General features: G+C 38.1%; 1 pseudogene; it reads left to right on the forward strand.

Moving 5' to 3' along the window:
- Positions 1–2,363: 2,363 nt before the first annotated feature.
- Positions 2,364–11,540, forward strand: LOC110258965 (annotated as a pseudogene).
- The last annotated feature ends 507 nt before the right edge of the window (positions 11,541–12,047 follow it).

The raw sequence follows: 12,047 nt of genomic DNA on the forward strand, positions 1-12,047 counted from the left end.
GTTTGATGGTGTCCTGTCATATATTTAAGTCTTTCAGCCATTTGGAGTTTATTTTTGTGCATGGTGTGAGGGTGTGTTCTAGTTTCATTGCTTTGCATGCAGCTGTCCAGGTTTCCCAGCAATGCTTGCTGAATAGACTTTCTTTTTCCCATTTTATGTTCTTGCCTCCCTTGTCAAAGATTAATTGACCAGAGGTGTCAGGGTTTATTTCCGGGTTCTCTGTTCTGTTCGATTCGTCTGTCCGTCTGTTTTGATACCAGTACCATACTGTTTTGATGACTGTGGCTTTGTAGTATTTCTTGAAGTCTGGGAGAGTTATGCCTCCTGCTTGGTTTTGGTTTCTCAGGATTGCTTTGGCGATTCTGGGTCTTTTGTTGTTCCATATAAATGTTTGGATTGTTTGTTCTAGTTCTGTGAAAAATATCATGGGTAATTTGATAGGGATTGCATTGAAGCTGTAGATTGCATTGTGTAGTATGGCCATTTTCACAAATTTGATTTTCCCAATCCAGGAACATGGAATATCTTTCCATTTCTTTACATCTTCTTTGATTTCTTTGATTAAAGTTTTATAGTTCTCGGTATATAAGTCCTTTACCTCTTTGGTCAGGTGTATTCGAGAATTAATTTTAAAAGCAGTAAATCAAACAGGAATGTACCCTGGTGAGGCAAATCGCTCTTCACCTCCCTGGCTATGACCTGTCAGAGGAAACATGAATCGGGTAGGATGGCCCAATAAGGAGGTCTCCCCACATCTTCTTCTGGGTTCCCCCAAACAGGAAATCACTCTGAGGTTGTTCCTAAGGACAGCATTACCTCACAATCTGTCCTAAGAACCATCTGCCTGAGAATCCCCTGGCCCCAGTTCTCATGAATGAGCATCACTGGATGTGGAGCTGGGATCTGCATCTTTAACAAGCTCCCCAGGTGATTCTACAAAATATCCCAGTGTAGGGGCCACGGCCTTAGAGCATCTGTCCTGGAGGCAGGAGGAGGAAACCTGAGCAATTAACACAGGTGTAATGCATGTCTCTTACCAAGATCTTGGTGCCATGTCCCCTTGGGTCCTCTCCCTTGTGGGTAGAGCCTAGTCTTCACCTCTCCATTTCTGCAAGAGGTGAACTGAGGAGAAAGCTCCAAGCTCATGACTTTTCTCTCTGATGCTGGTGAGAATTTCAGGACCACTGAACCTGTGGATAAATCTGGTGTCAGGGTGTCATACAGAATAGGTGAGAATCCAGTCCATACTCCTGTCATCTAGATCAATTGAGCATAAATTTATGAGCAGATAAACATATCTTTCACCAGAAGCAGGTGTGTGTGTGTGCGTGTGTGTGTGTGTGTGTGTGTGTGTACACAGATGATTAGCACTTTTCTGTGCTCTTCCTTAAGCCATTTCCCATTACTAGTTCCTAAAGATAGACAGAGGAGACATTATTGGCCTCTCTCTTTTACCTTCCTTGATAACAGCTGTTTTCCTTTCAGATCATGCATGTTGATGTTGATGAGGTCATGAGAGATTGGCTTGGGTATGTGTGTGTATATAATTTCATTTTTGTTAGAGTATAGTTTATTTACATTGTTTCATCATTATATGCTGTGTAGTGAAGTCTCCCAGTCATTGTATATGCACACATTCTTTTTCACATATTTTTTTCCATTGTGTTCTATCCTACAAGTTTGGTTATAAATGCTGTTGAATCAGGAGTGGTGGAAGAATGATGAACATGAGTACTATTAAAAATGTATATAACTGGCAGTATTGCTAGTTTTTCAAGCAGTGATATTGCAAGACTGAACTCCAGGACAATTTGAGTCCAAGCCATAGGTATGATTTCTTTTTCTTAGATCTTTATGTTGACTATTTATTATTCATCCCCTTTGTTTTGACTATGTGTTGATGAATCTTCCTCCAAATACAACTTATTAATGGGTTTTAGATTTCAAAAGTTCAATATTTTACAACTTGAATGTCAAGATGTGTTTGTTTCTAAATGTACAGAAACACAAAGTAAATTATGGAAATTTAATTTTATATCCCTCTCCTAGGTCATTCTCTTCTTTACCAATTATACATAGCTACAGATGATGACTAAGAGGCTGACGCTCTCCTAGATGATGGCAAAAGGCAATGGGTCCAGTTTCTCTTCTGTATCCAACACTCTTATCTGATAGTAAGTTCTCCCATTTCACATGATGATCCTATCCAATTTAAAGGATATTTGTAGGGTCATGGCAATGCAGACAGACCTTGGCATATTCAGCAGTAGAAAAGTCTCCTTTGTATCTGGCTCCTATAAATTATATTGTGATAGTTTCTGCTTCTCTCACCCCCTGTTCATGCCAGCAGACAGAAAAGGAGCATGAGGAGGGAGAAACAGAGCCACATGTACAAATTCCTCCTCCTGCGGTTCCCCATCCAGCCAGAGCAGCAGGGCGTATCCTTTGCCCTGTTGCTGGGCATGTACCTGACCATGGTGCTGGGCAGCCTGCTATTCGTCCTGCTCATCAGGCTGGATCCTCACCTCCAGACCACCATGTACTTCTTCCTAAGCCACCTGGCTTCCTCTGACATCACCTTTTCACCTGTCACTGTTCCAAAAATGCTTATGAACATGTAGACTGAGGATCAATGCATCCCCTTTGAAGGATGCATAGCACAGATGTATTTCTTCATATTTATTACTTCTCTGGACAATTTCCTTCTCACCTCAATGGCCTATGGCAGGTACATGGTGAACTGCCACCCTCTCCAGTACACCACTATCATGAGAGAGGGACTGCATACCTTACTGGTTACTGTATCTTGGATTCTCTCCAGTGCCAAAACTCTGTGTCACACACTCCTCCTGACCCAGCTGTCCTTTTGCGCTTACAACACCATCCCCCATTTCTTCTGTGACTTTGGTGCTCTGCTCAAGATCTCCTCCTCAGACATGTCTCTCCATGAGCTGGTCATGTTCACAGTAAAACTGGCAGTCATCACCCTCCCACTATTATGCATCTTGGTCTCATATGGCCACATCAGGGCCACCATCCTCAAGGTTCCATCTACCAAGGGCATCTGCAAAGCCTTGTCCATGTGTGGCTCCCTCCTGTCTGTGGTTTTTCTGTATCATGGAACAATTACTCGGCTGTCAGTTTTCCTCTCATCCAGCACCTCCAATGACAAGGACATAATTACCTCTGTGATGTACACAGTGGTCACCCCATTGCTGAACCCCTTCATTTACAGCCTGAGGAACAGGGATATGAAGGGGGCCCTAGGGAAACTCTTTCACAAGGCAGCAGTCTTGTCTCAATGATGTTTGCTCATCTTTATAAGAGACACATGGAGTCACATAACCCAGCTCCTACAAGTCTAATCTTGAGCCCATCCTGGAGTGAATACTCAGTAAATATTTTGTAACTTGAATTGAAATTCATTAAAGTTATTCTTTCTTTTCCTAGCAAATCATTAGTGTAAATTGTGAATTCTCAATTGATATTATGGATCATTACTTATTTATTACATTGAGTAATTACATAGATAATAGTCCTTAAATCTCCCAGGAATTTACAGATTTTTTAAATATATATTTATTGAGGTTAAATTGATACATATAGTGTTGTATATATTTAAAGTGTCTTTTTTTTCTTCTCTAGGTCCACACCCACGGCATTTGGAACTTCCCATGTTAGGGGTCTAATTGGAGCTATAGCCACTGGCCTACACCATGGCCATAGCAATGTGGGATCCAAGCCACCTCTGCGATGTACACCATAGTTCATGTCAATGTTGGATCCTTAACCCACTGAGCAAGGCCAGGGATCAAACCTGCAACCTCATGATTCCTTGTTGCATTTGTTAATCACTGAGCCATGATGCCAACTCCTATTTAAAGTGTTCTGATTGGTATATATATATATATTTATTTCACCCATACATTGTGAAATAAATACCACAATCAATTTAACTAATAGAGTCATCATCTCTACATAGTTAATATTTTAATTTATTTGTGTGTGCAGTGAGAGAACTTAAGAGCCACTACACTAGTATATACTATGCATACAATACAGTCTGGTTTTATATAGTCATCATGCTGTACATTCAACCTCAGGAGAACTTATTCCTATTGCATAACTGGAACTTTGTATATTAAGCTAGTGAAAGAGGTCAAACTCAAAACAAGACAAATACTGCAAGTTCTCACTTTATGTAGAAATCTAAATAGTCAAATTCATAGGTCAAGGGACAGGATGGTAGTAGCTAGGGCCTGGGAAAGAGGAAATGGGGGTCCTTATGAATTGGTAGAAAGTCCAGGCTGACCAGGCTTGTGTGGCATAGAAAGGTGCCAGAGCTGGGACTTGGTAAATTATGTTCTTTCACTTCCTTGCTTTCCATTCAGTGTTCTTTTCATATTTTTGGTTGTTGGTGGTGGGTCAGGAGATGAACTTGTATATTAGACTTTATTGGTCCAGGCAACAATCCACAGGAATGAGTTCAGCTCCTAGACTTAGGGAGTCAAGACTTCTTCTGGATTTTAGAAAGACTAATCACTCTAAGACACTGCTGTTCCCAACACTCAGCAGTTCATTCTCAGATTAGTTGGTTTTGTAGTGTTCTGAGTGCATGAATGTGTTTGAACAAAATACCGGCTCAGTCAAGCCTGGGTATGAGAAAGACAAGCAGCCATAATGTGTAGTCTTCTCTTGCTCCCACTGAATTTGGTGTATGTCTCATTCAATGTCTTCATTGTGAATCTCCATGTAAATCAATTATACTCAGCTTAGTGATACCAATTTTATGTTTTGAGCCTAAGGAATAATCTCTATTTTTCTGCCTCTAGGTAAGAACCAGATATTTCTTCTTCTTCAGGCTATACTTAGTTAAAGATGAATAGGATCAAAACTTCTTCTGAGGCTCAGCACCATGTAGCTTTAAGAGAAGAGCATTTGGGAAAACTGATGTCAATTGCAGGCTGTACCTGCTGGAGTATGTGACCTGGGGCATTTCCCTTCAGTCCTCTGAATATCCATTTCTTCATCCCTGGAAATTGAAAACATTGAAAAACATATAAAATACATTTGATTTGAAACAAATGCAATATGAAATTTGGCTTAGGATGACTACTGACCAAGCATAATGAACATTAGCTTTCCCTCATCAAATGTGGCATATCTGTATCACCTTTGTCCCATATATATTTTCATGTTTATAGCTGTGCATCCAAGCCTTTATGGGAAGAAGTTTTTTTAATTTCTTTTGCTTAATTACTTAGGAGTGGAATTGCTGGGTCAAGTGTATGTTGAACTTAATGAGAAACTGACCAAAACTTTCTCATGAAGCTTCTGCATTATGCATTACTGCTGACCATGTATGAGAGTTACAATTTCTAACACCCCCACTGCCCTGATATTGCGAATCATCTGATGATGTCAGCCATTCTAGTGGGTATCTCACTGTGGTTTTCATTTCCATTTATCTAATGACTAATGATGGTGGTTATCTTTCTACAGATCAGTCTGCTATTTTCTTTGGTAAAATATATTTCCAAATCTTTTACCCCAAGTTTTAAAAAATATTTTTCTTGCTTGTCTTATATGTGTCTTCTGGATTCACATCTTAATCATAAATATGTTGTATGAAGATTTTCTCCCAGTCTGAAACTAGTTCCTTAATTTTATTGAGTTTCTTTCAAAGAGTAAGTGCTTCTTATTTTTAGAAAGTTCAAATTATTATTTTTTTCTTTTATAGGTCCTGACTCCTGTGTCCTATTCAGTAAAATAGATAGACCATATTTTCCAAAATTGTGTCCAATATTCTCTTCAAAATAGTTTTCTTGTTACAGTTCTGAAACATTTGACCCATTTCTAGTTATATGTTTTGCATATGCAACACAAGACTCTATGTTCATTTAAGACATATTGATATTGAATCATGCTGGCACTATTTATTGAAACAATATCCTTTCCACATTCATATGCCTTAGTTTACCTATAAAATATTTTTGACCTTATGTGTGTGTGTGTGTGTATATATATATATATATATATATGTATATATATATATATATATATATACACACATAGTTCTATTTCAAACTTATTCACTCTATTCAAATTATTAATCAATCTATCTTCCTATCCTCATTCAATTATTGTTTTTTATATTGCTATGGATTAAGAAACAGTTTTGAAATTAGGCAAAGTAAATCTGATAGTTTATTTCTCATTTGTAAGTTATTTTGTCTATTTTGATCTCCTTTCACTTGTATATAAAATTAATAATTAACTTCTAAAATAGGCTCTGCTATTTTGACTTTGATTGCCTTGAGTCTATAGGTCAACTTCAGGGATAGCTCCCTCTATAATTTCATTGAGTTATCCAATTTATGTGCAAAATATATGTCTTATATTTATGTCTTCTTTATTTTCACCCATGAATGTTTTGTAGTTTTTAACAATGTGTATTGGACATGTTTTTATAAATTCATCCATGTGTATTATTTGGTTTCTCTACTTCTTCAATAGTGTCTATAAATTCTCTATTTGCAATGCTTTTGCTGGGATATAGACATACCATGAATTTTTCATTTTAATTCTTTAACTTTGTTTCATGCTACCTTGTTAAACTCATGCATTTCAAATGGATTTGGAGGGAAATTTTTGTTTGTTTTCTTTCCCTCCTTTTCTGTCTTTGTTTAGATTAATTTGGTTTGCATTATTTATTAGTTTTTTCTTTTATTGCCCTCACCAATGTCATATGGAGGTTCCTAGGCTATGGGTCAAATCAGTGCCACAGTTGCATGTCTATACCAAAACCACAGGAACAAATGATCCAAGCTGCATATGGGACCTACATGACAGCTTAGGGAAATGTGTTATCCTTACCCACTGAGTGAGGCCAGGTGTCAATCACAAATCCTCATGGGTACTGGGCAGGATGTTTCTGATAAGCCACAATGTGAACTATCTGTATTATTTATTTTTTCTATTATTATCTTTATTATCTTCATAGGTAAATATATTTTTTTTTTGGAAACAGGTTTTTTCCTCAGTCTTTTCAAATTTTGATTTTTCTTGGTTGTGTGTGTGTGTGCCCTATGAAAAATACAGTAAGTTTACAAATTTTATACATAAATGTAACTAAATATTATGGAATTACCATTTGGCGAAACATATAAGGCTATGCTGATATTCCCAACTCTAGTCTGCATGGAGTATGAGGACGGGAATCAAAATATTTTGAAGGAGTTTAGTATTTGATACATGTGGAGAATTTATGATAGTAACTTTATTTATTATAGGTTCATTTCTTTCCTTAAGCTCTGACTTAGGTGATTCCATGGCTGAATGAAAGTAATCAGGCTTTGTTGCCTCTTTCCATGGGGTTCAACCTGGATTTCCAGTCTTCAGTTGGGTTCTCTTCTCAAAGGAGCAAGCAACATGTACCACATCTTCTCTATTACTCAGCCATAAAAAAAGCCTGAACTAATGCCTTAAGCAGCAACGTGGATGGACCTCAATATTATCATATGGAAACATGTCAGGCAGACAAAGTAAAATGATCATATCACTTATATGTGGAATCTAACAAAAAATGATGCAAAAGAACTTATGTATAAAACAGAAAGAAACTGACAGATTTCAAAAGCAATCAAATGGTTACCATAAGTGGATCCATTGTAGGGAGGGGAGAATCTGGTGGGAATAACATATACACACTACTTTATAAAATAGATGATTATCTAGAACCTACTGTATGGCATAGGAGAATCTACTCTATAGTTTATAATAATCTACTGGGGGGAAAAGAATGGATATATGTGTATGTGTGACTGATTCCCTTTGCTGCACACCTAAAACAAACAATATTGCAAGTAAACTATAACTCAATATGAAAAATTAAAAAAACAAATTCAGAGCAAGCCAAAGGGAGTTGGGAATTAAGACAATGGAGCCCTTTAAATGGATAGGTTTTCTTTTTTAGTCATGATGGAAGATTATATGAGAAATTGAATATATATGACTATATATATAATGTATATACACACATACATGACTGGGTCACTATGCTGTAGCAAAAATTGAAATTATACTGTAAACAAATGTAGTATAATTAAAATGAAAAAAATGAAAGGTGTGCTTTAGAGATATTAAAGAAAACTTCATTAGCTATCAAGGCAAAGTATAATCTTTAAAAAAATTTCACAGTGAATGTGTTCACTCAACAAATTATCAGCTAAAATTTCAAATTTTAAGTAGATTAACATATGGCTACTTTATGAGCTCAATGTATTGATATGCATGTAAATATAACTTCAAATATTATTACAGTAAATTTTCATGGTAAAATAAAGCTATAAAGTATGATGTAAAATTAAATGGATTTATGTAAACCTAAAATTTCTGAATAAAAACTATTTTAGAAAGATATAAAATGAATAATGGAAGGCTGAATACTTTGACTTTATCCCTTTTTTTGATGTCTGTTTTATTTGGATTTCCATCATGAAACAGACTTCAATTTAAAAGCTATAAATCAAATAGGAATGTCCACTGGAGAGAAAAATCCCTCTTCACATCCCAGGCTATGACTTGACAGGGGGATACATGAATCTGGTAGGAAAGGCCAGGAAGGAGTTCTCCCCACATCTTCAGGGCTCCCACACACAGGGCATCTCCCCGAGGTTCTTCCTAAGGACAATGTTACCTCACATTCGGCCCTGAGAACCGTCTACCTGAGACTTACTTTACTCCAGACCTCATGAATGAGCATCTAGATGTGAAGCTGGGATCTGCATGTTTAACAAGTTCCCCAGGTGATTGCACAGAACATCTCAGTTTAGGGACCACTGCCCCAGGGCATCTGTCCTAGAGGCAGGAGGAGTAAAACTGATCAATTATCACAGGTTTAATGCATGTCTATTACCAAGAGCTTGGTGCCCTGTCCCCTTGGGTCTTCTCCCTGGTGGGTATAGCCTAGTCTTCACCTCTCCATTTCTGCAGGGGGTGAACTAACTGAGGAGGAAGCTCCAGGCTCATGACTTTCCTCTCTGAAGATGGTGAGTGGTTCAGGACCACAGAAGTTGTGACTAAATCTGTTGTCAGTGTGTTGTATGGAATAGGTGAGAAACCAGTACATACTTCTGTCAGCTAGATCACTTGAGCATAAATGTCAGAGAAGATCAACATATCTTTCACCAGAAGCAGATGTGTGTGTGTGTGCATGTGTGTGTGTCTGTGTCTCTACAGAGATATGCAGCACTTCTCTGTGTTCCCACTTAAGCCGCTTCATTTTTCTTTGTTAAAATTTTTAAAAGTTGATTTACAGTGTTGTTAATAGCTGCTGTGCAGCAAACATGGCACAAATTAAGCCACTACTTATTCCTAGTTCCTAAAATGGATAGAGGAGACATTCTTGGCTTCTTTTTTTGATATCCCTTGATAATAGCACTTTTCATTTCAGATTGTGCCTGTTGATGAAGTCTTGATTGGTTTTTTTTCTTTTGTAAATTGTATATAATTGTATATTGTATATATACACAATTTTTATTAGACTATAGTTTATATACATTTTAGTGTTGGTTTCTGCTGTACAGCATGGTATCCCAGTTTTTCTCATATTATCTTCCATTGTGTGCTATCCTAAGTAATTAGTTGTAGAGGTTGTTGAATCTGGAGAGGTAGAAGAATGATGATCATGAGTCCTGTGAAAATGTATATAACTGGTAGTAGTATTTTTAGTTTTTCAAGCAGTGATATTGCAAAGCTAATCTCCAAGACACATTGAGTCCAAGCAACAGGTGTGTTTACTTCTTCTTCAACCTTTAAGTATAAAATGGACATTTTGACTATTTACTTATTTAATTTTATTTTGTTTATTTTGGAGGGGCTGCACATATGGACGTTCCTAAGCTAGGGGGTCTAATCAGAGTACAGATGCCACCTATGCCAATGCCACAGCAGTGCAAAATATGAGTCATGACTTCCACCTACACCACAGCAATGCTGGATATTTAACCCATTGAGCAAGGCCAGGGTTCAAACCCAGAACCTCAAGGACCCTATGCGGTTTCATTTCTATTGTGCCTTGAGAGAACTCCCATTTTGCCTATGTATTTTTGATCCAACTTGCTTTGAGTATATATTGCGGAAGCTTTCTCCATATACTACTGAATACTGGTTTTTAGATTTCGAATGTTCTGTATTTTACAACTTGAATGTCAATACTAATTAATGTCTCTAAATGTACAGAAACAAAATGTAAATTATGTAGATTGTAATTTAATATCCCTCTTCCAAGGCATTTTTTCCTTACAAACTAGATGTAGCTGAAAATAATGACTAAGAGCCTGATTCTCTCCTAGATGATGGAAAAATGCCACTGAGCCAGTTTCTCTGCTAAATCAAACTCTCTTATCTGATACTAAGTTCTCATTTCACATGATGAGTCATTCCATTCAAAAGGATTTTTGTAGGGTCAGGGATGCAGACAGCATTGGCATATTCACTAGTAGGAAAGCCTACTATTTATCTGGATGCTCTAAATCATATTGTGATGGTTTCAGCTTCTCTCACTCTCTAGTCATCCCAGCAGACAGGAGGGGATCATGAAGATGGAGAACCAGAGCACCGTGTCTGAGTTCCTTCTCATGGGGCTTCCCATCTGGCCAGAGCATCAAGGCATTTTCTTTACCCTGTTTCTGGGCATGTACCTGACCACAGTGCTGGGGAACCTGCTCATCATCCTGCTCATCAGGCTGGACCCTCACCTCCACACCCCCATGTACTTCTTCCTCAGCCACCTGGCCTACTCTGACCTTTCCTTTTCCTCTGTCACTGTCCCTAAGATGCTGATGAACATGCAGACTCAGGATCAATCCATCTCCTATGCAGGGTGCATAGCACAGATGTATTTTTTCATATTTTTTACTGTTCTGGATGATTTTCTTCTTGCCTCAATGGCCTATGACAGGTATGTGGCCATCTGCCACCCTCTCCACTACACCACCATCATGAGAAAGGGACTGTGTACCTTACTAGTAATTGTGTCTTGGATTCTTTCCAGTGCTGATGCCCTGTGTTACACCCTCCTCCTGACCCAGCTGTCCTTTTGTGCTGACAACACCATCCCCCATTTCTTCTGTGACCCTGGTACCTTGCTCAAGCTCTCCTGCTCAGACACATCCCTCAATGAGCTGGTCATTTTCACAGTAGGACTGGCAGTCATCACCCTTCCACTCATATGCATCTTGATCTCTTATGGCCGCATCGGGGCCACCATCCTCAGGGTTCCATCTACCAAGGGCATCTGCAAAGCCTTGTCCACATGTGGCTCCCACCTGTCTGTGGTTTCTCTGTATTATGGAACAATCATTGGGCTATATTTTTTCCCCTCATCTAGTACCTCCAGTGACAAGAACATAATTTCCTCTGTGATGTACACAGTGGTCACCCCATTGCTGAACCCCTTCATTTACAGCCTGAGGAACAGGGATATGAAGGGGGCCCTGGTGAAACTCTTCCACAAGGCAGCAGTCTTGTCTCAGTGATGTTTGCTCATCTTTATAACAGACACACATAGTCACTAGCCTCATATCCTACAGGTCTAATCTTAGGCCCATCCTGGAGTGAATACTCAGTAAAGATTTGGTAACTTGAATTGCAGTTTGTTGCAGTTATTCTGTCTTTTCCTAGCAAGTCATTCTTATAAATTTTGAATTCTCAGTTGATATTATGGATTATTTCTTATTTACAATATTAAGGAATGCATAGCTAAAAGTTTTTAAGTCAATCCTGTTATTACCAGGAATTCATTGTTCTCTTAATATCTTTATTGAGTTTTAATTGATATATAAACTGTGCACATATTTAAAGTGTTCAGATTGATATTTTGAAACCACCATCAAGTTATTTACTGTACTCATCATCTCCACACACTTAACATTTTAATTTACTTGTGTGTGCAGTGAGAGGACTTACGATCCATTGCGCTAGTAATTACTGTGTCTACAATACAGTCTGCTTTGCTCTAGTCATCATGCTGTGCATTCGACCTC

The sequence above is a fragment of the Sus scrofa genome, unplaced genomic scaffold (genome assembly GCF_000003025.6).
Source record: "Sus scrofa isolate TJ Tabasco breed Duroc unplaced genomic scaffold, Sscrofa11.1 Contig59, whole genome shotgun sequence".
Classification (NCBI taxonomy): Eukaryota; Metazoa; Chordata; class Mammalia; order Artiodactyla; family Suidae; genus Sus; species Sus scrofa.